Genomic DNA, 13,559 nt, shown 5'->3' on the forward strand with positions numbered 1-13,559 from the left:
GCAAAAAAAGTATATGGCCCACTCTGAATTTATTTGCAAAGTTTGGAGAGGTTTGGTCCAGGGGGGGCAAAGTTATAGTGGGGGTCCCAAAACTTTTGTTTTTTCCCATAGACATAATGGGAAAAAACTTTGCGCACGCCTACAGCCCAAACCGCTGGACGGATTTACACCAAATTCGCGGCAGTGCTTTTGCAAATTTAAAATGACCAAAATGTAAGGCAAAACAATTAGTGATATCTCCGTTCGCTTCGCGGACGGACTTCCCTGTTCGCTCCGCGGACAGTGCCCTGATTGGCAGAGCGGCTTGCGCAATGTCCACGGACACCCGACGTGTTCGCTGATTGGACGGCGTGGGGCGTGGAGCGCGTCAAATTTTAGGTGGCGCCCGTCATCTTGCATTCGCGGACGACCGCGGACAGCGAGGTGAAACTTGGTTTAAAAATTGTATTTAGTGGAGTGTGTTGGTGTGTAAGAGTGGTGAGGGTGGGGGAGTTTGAGATAGGTGCAATGTTGTATTTTTTTAATGTGCTAGACGCTTTTGTTGTGCTTGATTTGTCTGCGGACAACACGGCTGTTCTGAAATGTTCGTAAATAAACAGAATGGATTCGGTGTCAAGTTGAAAGTGTTCTAAGAAGACGCGTGGGGTCCTGGAATGTTCGCAGGGGGTGTCCTGAAGACGTTGTCTGTATTGTTCGTTGTCAACCTGAAAGTGTTCTAAGAACACTTGCGGTGTCCTGAAATTTTCGTACATAAAGAAAATGGGGGTGTCCTGATGACGCTGTCCGTATCGTCCTCTGGCAAGTTGAATGTGTTCTAGGAACTTCCTTGTGTCCGCGGACATTAAAATGGTTGAAATGCTTGAATCTATGGGTGTGATATGCTGCGGTGGTTGTGGCCAGGGTATAGAATGTTGGGTGCATGGCCAGTTGGCCATGCACCCAAGACTCTATGCCCTGGCCACAACCACAGCAGCATATCACACTCATATGCCATGCTCCCAAGAGTCTATGCCCGGGCCACAAGCACCGCAGCATATCACACTCATAGTGGCTTATAACTTTGGGTCAAAAACAAATTTATAAGGAACAATGTTATAAGCCAGTATGGGTGTGATATGCTGCGATGGTTGTATTTATCATGTTATACTTACTATTTGGTTTAGTAATGGGAGTCCATGTTTTTCTTGTTCATTTCTGTGATAAAAGAAAATAGCATGTTAGTATTAGTATTTTATAAAGACTTATTACATTGTACAATCACAATTTTTTCTTTTTTTTAACCCTCATATTTATCAAGATGACAAACCAGAGTACTGTGCAATTTGCTCAGTTTCTGTGTTTGTTGCTAAAATCATTGGGTCTGTGGGAGAAAAAAAATCCATGTTTGATTAAAAAAAAACTTGTTCTGTTATGCTACTGTTTATTTGTTTGTTTGTTTTCAGTGTTTACTTGTTGTTTCTGGCTAATGCTTTATACATTGGATTGTTCCAGTTTTTGGCAGCAGTAAGATATTAGATATTTGTTTGGATATTGTAAAATTTTGGAGCAGTTAGATACCAGTAGGCGTATTCTAACTGTTTATTTTTTGATATAATTTCGTGGTATTGCTTTATCAATTTGGATATTTCTAAATTTTGGGACAGTTAGATACCAATTGGCGTATTCTAAATGTCTATTTTCTGCTCTTATTTGGATATTTCTAAGGTTTGAGACAGTTAGATACCAATTGGCGTATTCTAACTGTCTATTTTTTGCTCTATTTGAGTGGTATTAATTCATCTGATTAGTTGTTGTAGCATCTTTGGGCAGTTGGATAGCGTTTGGAATTTTGTGACAGTTTATATTTTTTTACTACAAGTGTACCTAAGGTTTAAGTATAGTTTAGTTATCAAATTTTGGTTTTAAGAACATTAAATAAGCGTTTGTAAGATTTGCTGGTAATCTCTGCTTTAGAGTAACGGTACTATCATTACATTCAAACCATCCACATTTCTTTTTTATATATGCAGTGTAGTGACCTCAGTCGGTTGTGGCTCCTGCGTGGTACATTATACCTATTGTTGTGAAGGTTTTCCTACCAAGTGATATTTGACCATGTGTGAATCCAGTCAGCTTGCAGTTCTTTTTGGTACCATCTGCATTGTAACGTAGAAGCATTAGTATTACGTATTTACTATGTGTTTGTATTACTAACGTGGAGCGATTATCTGAATTGCAGGTCGAACATAATCTACCGTGGTTTGCATTTTGTACAAGTTGCTGAAATGGAACGGATTCACAATTAGGTATTGATATATACACAAAGCTTTCATTGGGGATTTGTTCTTGTGTCACATTGTTGCAGAGAGTGCATGTATGTTTCCACATGTATGAAATCTGGAAGATTTCACTTATAGGTATGTTTTTGTTTTCCAGTACTAATAGTAAGTACATTAGAAATTCTTGTGGATCTTCCTGTGAGTTTATAGTGAATTTCACCATTCCAGCACAGTAGTCCAATTGTTGTCTTATTCCATAAACACTAAATGTGTTGTCAGGATTGTTTGCTGCGTTTCTGTGAAGTACTAACATTTGCAAACACAATGGGTCTGTACTGTGTAAGTACATGTTCTCAACAATTGGTGGTAATTGAAATAGAATATTCATTGTTACATTTACGTAGCAATTTACACCAACTATATTTGAGAGTTTAAATGGACCAGGTAGTTCTGTATCTGACTGCGTTTTTTGGAGTTTGTCTTCCTTCTTTGAAGAAGTACCTGGTTTACTTTCCCTAATTGATTCTTTTTTGCTTGTGGCACTTGATGAAGTATTATTTTCTTTTACTCTCTTTGGCGGATTTGCTTTTCTGTTTGATTTATTTTTCTTTTATAATGTTTTACTTTTTGTGGAACAGAATATGTGTTTAGATGGGGAGTATATAGTGAACGAAGTCTATTGTATTCTAAAATGCAAGGAATATCAGCGTTTATTTTACTTGCATCAAAGTTGATTAGATATAAACGGTCAAGTGCACGTAAGCGTGATAGTGCTACGTAGCTCATGCCTTCTTTAAAGACTGTGTTACCAATGTCTATCATTGCTTTGTCTAGGGTAAGACCATGTGATTTATGAATGGTGACTGCGTATGCAAGAGTTAGAGAAAATTGTTCTCTGCGTACATACATGTCTTTGAAGAGAAGGAATCGAGCTGTTGAGCGTCCTATTCTTTTTACTTCTGAAAGTTTGTCAAAGAGAATATTGACAAACTGAATTTTGTTGTCACGTGGGTATGTTTGAAAGCCAACAACTGTACCCAGTGCTCCATTAACTAGTCCTTGGTCCATGTCAAGGTTACGTTTCAGCATTACTCTGCAATTTAAGGATAATTTTAATATCTTTTCCAAGCCTGCTGTGTTTGAGATTCATTTTTCTAAACTATTTAGTCTTGTTGTGACTTGGTCACACATGGGTAGTGTCATTCCATGTAAATCTAGTTTGTCTGTGGCGCTAATTTCCATTATTGGTTGCATTTCTTTACTTAACATTATTTTATTGAATTTGAAACAGCTTGCTAGAGTAGGCATTAAGGCCATACAATTGACATTTTTGTGGGCTAATTGTTCCATAACATCTGTAGCACATGCATTATCACCATAAAGTGCGTGAATGTGCCGGGTTTTCAATATTGCTTCTGCTTCTTTAGAAAGTATACCAACTCTGATACTTTTTAAGATGTTCGCATAAGTGAGATCTGCAGATTGGCGCATGTTTTCTGTTAATTCTCTGTATTGGAAATGTTGCCAAAGGTTGACATTTCCTATGCTGCCAACAGTTTTACGGCAGAGTTTGTGTCCTAATGTTTTAAAAATAGGCTCACCTTTTACTGGTGTCAATTGAAGAAGATCTCCGAAAACAATAATGTGTTTTCCTGCAAAGAGCTCTTCATAGTTTGTTTTGAGTACTTCTTGTAATCTGAGGTAAATCAAAGCCAACATTAGGTTGGACACAATGCTCACTTCATCTATTAGTAGCATTTTCATTTGTTTCAATACTCTGCGTAATTCCATTGCAGCTTCTGCAGAATGTTTGTAATAATCTAATTTGTTTTGGTGTTCTACTGGCAGGAGTAGTAATTGGTGTAAAGTGACACCACCTATGTTGTAGGCAGCTAAACCTGTGGGGGCAGTGACAACAGCTGACAGTTTGTTGTTTGTCAATTGTTGAAGGAACTTACTGATGATTTTGATTAGGAATGCTTTGCCAGAACCAGCTTCACCAGTGACATACAATAGTATAGGTTTGTAATTTTGACAGGTGCATTCTTTGTTTTCATGTTGTACACCATGTGCAATTTCTTTTGTTACTTCTTGAAAAATGCTATGTTGATCATTGTTTAGCTTTGATTGTAGTATAGTTAAGTCTTCTTTATCTTCATACTGACACATGGTGTTTTCTACTTCTATCATAGCTAATTCTGCCTCATTTGTTATTAGTGGGTCTCCCAGTGGTTCTTGGCTTCATGTGACAGAAGGTTGACTACTGTCAGGAGTGTCCTTATCTAGTTGGGCCTGGAGTTCTTCTTCGTGTTGCTGTTCATTGTGCAACATTGTTTTGTACTGTGCAAAGTTTACATCAGTTATACTGCTTTCATTTGCTTTGAAAGCGTCTTCATATGAGTGATAGTTATCTAGTATTTCTTCTTCTTTTCTCCATGGTTTAAAGAGTTGTAGCAGGGACATGTAATATACTTCTCTATGTTGAGGAGTCTTTAATGACAAGCTGCCTTCACAGTTTGTCACTTTGTATTTACGGTTTTGTTCATCAGGTTTTATATTATTTTTGTATGTGTAGTTTTGGGCTATGTGGTATAGACACATGGTTTCCAAAGTGGTACTCCTGTTTGGGTAGTATGTGTCCAATACATTGTTTTTCAAAATGTCTTGGCTGTTGGGATCATGTTTGGCTATTGTTTCTATATCTTTGTATGATTTTAGAACTCTTTTTCTAGATTTAGCTGGACCAAGACTTAGCCATACTATATTTGCAGATTTACCATACAATGCAGTACCAGTTAATCGATCAGCTGCTTCATTGGATCCACATTCTCTATGAGACAACATTTTTATGCCCAAGCTGTATAATTTCTGAGACACTGTTTTATCTGATGACAGGTAATTCCACAGGTCTTGGAGCTCTGTCTTTTCTGATTTGGTTAAGTATGCTGTGACATATTGTGCAACTGCAGTAGAATTGTCTGCAATGTACTGCACATCTATGTTTGCATTCCATAACTGGGCAATGATTGCATTGTAATCATTGATATATTTTTCTTCTTCTTTTCTTTTTATGCAATATGTATTTTTAGGTGACTTACCTTTAACACTATGTCTAACTGAAGACATGAGGTTGTTCAATTGACCTGTATTTGTAACTGGTCTAGGGAAACCAAATCGGCATTTGGTGTAGTATTTCCCTTTGTTTTTGTATTTGCGACGACAATATTTGCCACATTTGTGTCTTTGGAATTGTAAAATCTTTGCATGAAGATCACTATTTGTGGATTGTGATGGAATTTCACAAGTGACATATTTTTCAATAAACTGTAAAACAGTGGCATCACTGTCTTGACCAAATTTAGGAGCATCTTTAATCCATAAAAGCATGTGGACATGTGGTGCTCCTCTGGCTTGGTATTCTTTTCTCCAAAAGAAGTGTTGCACTTCTCCAAGGAGAGGAACAGTTTTATTACAAATAAAATGTAGCATAGCAATGAAGCGATGGTGAAAATATCTTGAAACATTAACAGGATCCTGAGAACAAAGTTCTCCAGGTGTTAGTATATCTATGTTTGTTTTGTTTTCGTTTGATATGCGTAGGAAAGCATGTAAATCTTCCCATGCATATTCTGCACAACTTAATGTAACAAACCAAGTGGGTGGGCCAAGGTTTCTGATCATACAACGTACATCTCCATGACGTCGAAACCAGTACTCTTTAGTACCACGCATATTTGCTAATAGATTTGTAAGATTTGCTTGTAAAACCTCATCTTTTTGTTGAACTTTTTGTAATAATTGTGTAGCTGTCATATTTTGAAAGTGTGATCCTGATTTTAATATGTGTGCAACTCCGTAACATAAAGTTGCTAGTTCACTTTCAAAGAGTAGGTGGAATATGTATTCCACATTTTGTCGAAATCTGGGATCTTCAGAATACATTCGTAATGAGCGATATTCTGATGCTGATAATTGAATAGGTCATCGTATCTTCCTCCTTTGCCAGTAGGAAAGAGTAGAGGAAAAGCACGTGCTTCTATAATTTTTTCCTATATGCTGATTGGTGATCCTTTTGTTTGATGCATTTGGTATGTTTCCAGTGCATCTTCTATGGTGTCATTAGAGTGCGATGGATGAATTGTATAATGGTCTAAAGTGTTTGATATTGTAGCAGGATCTAGGAGCTCAAATTGACCAGCTTCTTGTGTCTCTTGAATTATTTCAGTTGTATCTTTCAAGTTTTCTTCAATATTAATTTCTTTGTAATATTCATTATTCTCTTTAAGATATTGCAGGGCTTCTCTAACTTTATGTAAATCTACCAGTTGTTGCCAAATTTTTTTGTCTTTTGTAGGTACTCCATTTACCAAGATAATTAAAGATTGTTGCATTGGACGTTGCACTCCTAGAGTGTGCACATTTTCATTTAGATCTAATGGTAAATACACTACTTTTCCACGAATACCTTTCACTAATTCAGAGGGAGGTAATTTTGCAGTTTTTGGTTGAAGGCGTATTATTGCTTGAAATGGGTGCACTGTTTGAATTATGATGCTCTCATATAAATTAAGTTGTTGAAGGGGTTTTGGTAGTGGATATAATCCAAAATTATTTGTGATAGCACGTGAAGGAGTTTGGTTGTTGTTAAGTTTTGTAGTGCAGCAACTGCAAAGTATTATGGGGTCAGTTATTTCGTATTTGTTTTCTGCTATAAGGTAGAGAGCTAATTCAAACCATTTAGATTCTTCATTGTCTTCTATTTTGTATGATAGGTCTACAGTTTTTGTGTTACTTTTATAAAAAGTTCTGCGGCAACATACACACACGTGGTTTGGTACTTCAGCTGAAGTACTTTCAAATTTTAGTATTTCTTTTTTGTATGTGTGTAGTGAAAGGTTGCCATGTGCAGAAGTGATACGAAGTTGGTTTACAGCTAATTCATCTTGTAAGTGGGTTTCACTTCCAAAATATTTAATCTTTATATAGTCAATTTCTTTTAGTAGGTCTTTTCCATGTAGAAGAATGTTATTTAAATTGGCTAGTGCTAAAGCAGGACATTTAGCATAGTACAGTTTATAAACTAGATTTCTTATACTTGCATGATGTGTTGATATCCTTTTGATATCATGGAAGGTTGTTTCTTGTCCTTGTAGTCCTGTGTACTTGAGTACTGGACAAGCATCCATATTTTGCAGTAGTTTAATTTTGATTTTGTCTTTGCTTTTCACATATTGATTGAGGAATTGGCGTAAAGACTTGAAATTATTTTTGGGAATGTTACACATTGACGTGTATGGCCATTTGTACACTAGATGTTCTGATTCAGTTGAATGGACGGGTAAATCTACGTTTTCAGGGCATATTTTTGTAAGGAGCACTTCTTGTTCCATTATGGTATTATTAACTTTTTCATAACCTCGACCACTGCTATGTATGGCAATTGTATTTGTTTACTTTTGTTTGTATGCTTCTTCATTAAAGTATGGTTCTGTGCTTGTAGTGTGACTCCATTCACCTCCACAGATATTTAAGAAGTTATTTATGTTGACATTTCGTTTATTGACAAGGCTTTTTTGTAATTAGTTATTAGTTTTGTTAGTGGTTTTATTGGTTTTATTCTGTTTAACACTAAAATAAATAACTTTCTTTTGAGAAGAATTGCACTGTCTATCAACGCTTCTAAGATTACTTTTCTAAGATAGGTTTGAAGTGTTGAACCTGGCTTCTCTCCTGTTTTCATAAGATTTTGAAGGACTTTGTGACGGAACATTTTGGCTAAAATACTTTTCTTGGTATGCTTACTTTGTACTACATCAAGATTTATAGAAGAAGTTTTATTTGTAGTGATAGTTGATTTTCTGTTAATTGTTTTTTGGTTTGTTTTACTTTTTGATAGAGGAGGCAAAGTTTTTGTACTAGCAACTTCTTCTGTTTCACTACATGACTGTATTAGCTGTTGTGTTTCAACTTTTTTTTACAAATTCTGCTATAGATGGATGTTTATGTTGGAGAGTTTTCTTTTCATTTGCTCTACTTCTGCGTTCCTTTCTACGGAGTTGCTTTTTGGTAGGCATTCTTTAGGGTCTGTTGAAAAAAATACAGAAGGTATGGGTTGTGGTGTTCTGGAATGCATGTCTGTTGTGTGCATGAGTGTTTGAGTAAGATGATAAAGATGTATGTAATGGTGTGTGATTGTGCTTTGGGAAGTACAACTACTAGGGATGGGTATTCTTGAATTAATGTGTTACTAAACTGGGGTTCAGATGACAGAAAAAAGTAAGCCAGTGGTTTGGAGAAGTATAAATAGTATATCTAAAGCTATACAATTAAAACAGTTGTTTGTTCTACAACATCTAAATTCTAGCGGCTGAGTTGGATAATTTGTGTGTCGAAAAATAGGAAGTTGTGGGCATTCTGCCAGTAAATCACTGTTTAAGACTGGGGGATTTTTGGTCAGAATGGTGCGGAATCTCTATTTTTAGGCACAGAAATAGCATGAATTAACCTTACAGTGTGTTTGAGTAATAATTCAAATATTATGGTAACATTTTACTTACTTTTTTTTCTAAAATGAGCAGTTTACTTCTTAGTTGTTCTTTGTACTTCAAATTCGGCTGCTTCTTTTCTGGAGAATGGTCTTCACTGCAATTGTAAAAGAAAGAAATTAGTAATTTGGTTTGTATATAGCACTGTTTTTAATTTAGAAATAGATTTTTTAAATTGAAATGCTCAGCGCCTTCCTTAAAACCATTAAAACTATCTTATGACTAACTGTAGGAAAGAAAATATCTTTACTATGGCTTGTGAAAATCATAATGTACCACTGTATACCACTATTCCTGTAACTAAGCTTTTCCACGTAATAGTGAGTCCATGTGATAGCCTGCTTTTCCACGTAAGAGGGAGTCAATGTCATAACCTGCTTGTCCTATATAAATGTAAGTAATTATATAAACTAAAAAAATTAAAACCAAGTATGTGTTTGTACAAATATTATTCTTTGAGATTTGATGATAGAGTGTGCATGTAATTTTGTTTGATCATATGTAGTCTATATATTTTATTTCAAAAATGTTAGTTTAACATTATTTGCGTGTGTGTGTGTGTGTGTACGAAGAAATTCAACGGTATAAAGGTTTGTAAGTCACAGTTCATTTTAGGAGAATGAAAAAATGATCGTAGATTCATTTTACAGATTATACAAGGTAAAAGTCGTTTAGAAAATGTGTTTATGTACTGTATAGAAAATATGCATAACTGTAGTTTGTGTTCATGCATATGGATATGGACGAAGCTGCAAGTAGAATTCTTGGAGACTTGTCTAGTATTTCTCGTAGATCATGCTTGCCAATGGTATGAGACTTGTAGTCCGAGAGATTCACCGTACATTTGCAGTGCTGATCTATGATGATGCAGTTACATGTAGAGGTCTTGGATTTGATTGGTGGATGGTCATGTGATTTCTTAGCTACATCCAATGAAGGAATGGCACAGAGAGTGAAGTGGAAATGGTAGAAGGGCTGTCCATGTTACAATATGTTTGCGGACATGGCGGTAGTTCTAGGACACCGCGTATTACATCCGGGGAATTTGGGGTGGGGAGGCATGCAAATGAGATTGAATGTAGCAAGTAAAGTTTAGTGAGTGTGTTGTGCTAGGAGAGGTTTTCTCAGATATTCTTTTTGCTGAGAGAAGAACAGATAGCTTTGGCTGAGTGTTTTAAAAAAACAGATTGTGTGGATTTTGGGAGACTCGTGGATACATTGGTTGAAGGTGCATGCAGAAAGCTGTGGAGTATCTATAGATCTTGGATTCCCACATGTGAAAGTGCACTGGCATGGAGTCCGTGGAATGAAGTGGCTGGACTTGCTATCTCTCTGTGCAACTTTGAAGATAGAGGAACATCCAGACATAATTGTAATTCATTGTGGAGGGAACAGTTTAGGACATGTGTCTGGAATTTCTTTGCAATTTGCAATGAAACAAGGGCTTCAGAAGATCATGGACATTTTTCCAAACTCCAAAGTAATTTTTTCACTGATTGCGCAGCGACAAATGTGGCTTTGTTCTTTCTCATGTGGTCCACAAATGGAGAAAGCAGGGCGTAATGTCAATAAGGCTGTTTGTGCCTTCTTAAGAGATTTTGGCATGTCCTCTTTTCACAATGAAAATATTATGTTTCGTAGTACATACATTTTTCGCAGAGATGGTGTCCATCTTACCTATGCTGGCAATCAGATTTTTCTGAGAAATGTACAAAATGCATTGCAACCTTTTTTAGAAATGCAGCATGCATTTCGAAGTAGGTGTTAAGTATTTATAATTTTTGACATACAAACACCTTCCAAAGGCAATGGTTACAATAGAGTAGCATCCCAATTTTTTTTATGTTTGCGAACTGTCCGCAGACTTTCAAGAAATAGAAAGGGCCCTGCGTTATTTATCTTTACTTCTGTTTTTAACTGTGAAAGGCGGCTCTGAAAAGAGCCTTATTTTTTTTTTTGATTTTTGGTATTTTGTTTTTTTTTTGTTTTTTACACACGACACACTAGGAGAGGAGAGGAAAGGAGGGTAAAGGGGGGGACACCAACCACAGGGATAAGAAAGGGCGAGCTGAGAGAGGGAGATGTAGATTGGGTTTTATTTGGGTAGTGAGCAGGTCTTCTCGTGCTCTGAGACAGTAGTCTCAAAAGCACTGCGAAGTCGCTCCACCTGCAGAGTACTGTGTCACAGTACATACATACAACTGTGACCCTCGAAAGGTAAGGGTCATCAGAAATCTGTATGGCCTGTGAGGCAGCTCGAGGAAGACGCTGTCCCAGAGAGGTGTTCCTTGTGGTGACAGGATCAGAAACGGAGGATGAAGTAGAGGCAAGCAACCTACTACGCTCTTCGCAAGGTACAACCTTGCGAATGGCCCCAGTGTGGAATGAGTTCAGGTGTCGCTTCATGGTCGTAGTCCCAAAGCTATATGAACCACGCCTCCCGCGACTGAGTACCATTTTCCACTCATTGCAGGTGACACGGTTCGCACGAGCCTTAGGACCATTCCCATGAACGGTAACAACCGCCACACCCAAGAATCACGCCGAGGGCGGGTAGTAGGGTTTTCCTCAACCTCATTCTCGTCATCCTCTTCTTCCTCCTCTGTATCCTCACTCCTGTTCCCCTCTTCAGGCCCTTGGGAAGGTGGTGGTGGTGGAGGGGCTGGGGTGGTGCTGAGGGAGATACAGCACCAGGTGGCAGCAGTGGAGCCACAGAAGCCATCAGGTTGAAGATGGAAATCTGCAGGTTGCAGCAAAAATCGCTGTGCTCTGTAGAATAGCCAGAAACACAATGAGAATGAGCTCTAGGGCGTGGTGTTTTATAGGGGTGCTGCGCGCGGTTCGCGGACATGCGTGCCGTCCGCAAGACAGATCGAACACCAAAAAAGGTTAAAAAAGTCACAAAAACTATGTGGAAACTTAGGATTAGTATGTGGTATTTGTGGTATGTTGAGTTTTTAATGAGAAATATTGTGGATTACTTGGAAATGTACTTTTAAAGTGTTCGGGGACACGAACAGTGTCCGCATTCAGAACACGCGATCAGCGTGGGCGCGGTCACATGATTGTTTCATGAGCATGTTCGCTAAGGTAGCAGCCGTCCGCAGGACACCCAATGTACGGACATTGTTTTGCGCATGCGTGTTGATGTTCTACGAACAGTGTTCGGGTCCTGAACTAATTAAAAGTGCGTCACACGTAAAACGAACAGTTACGGACAGCCATTTGTTCTTAGCACAGTTTAATTTACTTGTGCACAATACGGACAGACATAGCGTCTCAAGCACACCTCCATTTTTGTTTATTTACGAACAATTCAGGACACCACGAGTGTTCTTAGAACAGTTTCAACTTGCTATCGAATACTACGAACAGGCATAGTGTTGTTAAGGACATCTCCATTTTCGTTTATTTACGAACATTTCAGGACACTACAAGTGTTTTTAGAACATTTTCAACTTGCATGAGAACATTATGGACAGATATAGTGTCCTCAGGACACTTACATTTTTGTTTATTTACGAACATTTCCGAACAACCGCGCTGTCCGTGGACACCTAAATTGGTTTTACCACAAAGAACTGAAAGTAATTACAACACAATATAAAAAAGTTACTTTATTTAACATGTATAAACAATTTATGACTGAGAAGGTGGGGCAGAAACGGAAACAAAAACAGGAGAATTAGGGTTTTCAATATAAGTGGGTTCAGGTGAAGAAGGGACGGAAATCTCATCAAAAATTTGTGGTCCATGGAGAGAGTTTGGGGTTAAATGAATGGGATATGGTGAGGGGGGACAAGTACAGGTGGGACAATGGTATGTTGTTGGTGGTTTTAGGTGATCTTCCACAAAGTTCTTTAAATCCGTAAAATTTGCCATAAGTTGGTCCATTTTGTGGGTAATGTGTTCAAGAGTGTTATCCACCGCTTCTTTTTCTTTGGAAGATGCAATTTTTGTAGGGTCTGTAAACAAAAAAAATGTATATGTTGAATGTATACAAAATAATATTTATTAATTGGTTTATAAAGTAGAGTGTGTACCATTAGGTGGACTATCTTCTAACATTTCGTCTCGTGGGAAATGGTCCTCTAGCCAGTCCAGAGTACTACACATTTCTGTGAGAAAACAAAAAAGTAATATGTTTTTTTTTCTAATATAGAAAGTTTATAAATATATGAGTAAAATGAAGAACACTTACTATTTCTGGAAAGATATGTAATCAGTAGTCTATACGTCTGGTCTTGCTGTTAGTTGTGGAGTGTCTGTGAGGTAATTATGTTGGAAGCCACTTTATCTTCTTATGGTATATTCCATTTTAGAACATATTGTATTTAAATGAATGATTAGTGTGTTACATATTTGGGTTGCATTTCTTAAGTATTACTACATGTACTTTGTATGTGTGCTGCTTTGTGAATTTGTTAAATGCCCCTATGTTATGATATAACAATTACACATACCCCCCCAGAGTTTTTGGGTGCTGGTACTGTTGTCCGAACATGTCAGCGAACCGTCAAATTCAGTAGAAAGGGTTCAGTTTGTTCCATATTACATGTACATAAAGTCAAAGTTATTATTGTTAAGTTGTGCTACTAAAAAACTATGAAATACAGTAAAAATATTTGTTAAAGGGACGTTATGGTTAAGTTGGGCTACTAAAAACCTATGAAATTCAGTAAAAAAACGTTGTTAAAAGGACGTTATGGTTAAGTTGCGCTACTAAAAACCTATAAAATTCAGTGAAAAAACTTTG

Source organism: Ambystoma mexicanum, chromosome 1p, assembly GCF_040938575.1.
Source record: "Ambystoma mexicanum isolate Mex_15411 chromosome 1p, UKY_AmexF1_1, whole genome shotgun sequence".
NCBI lineage: Eukaryota > Metazoa > Chordata > Amphibia > Caudata > Ambystomatidae > Ambystoma > Ambystoma mexicanum.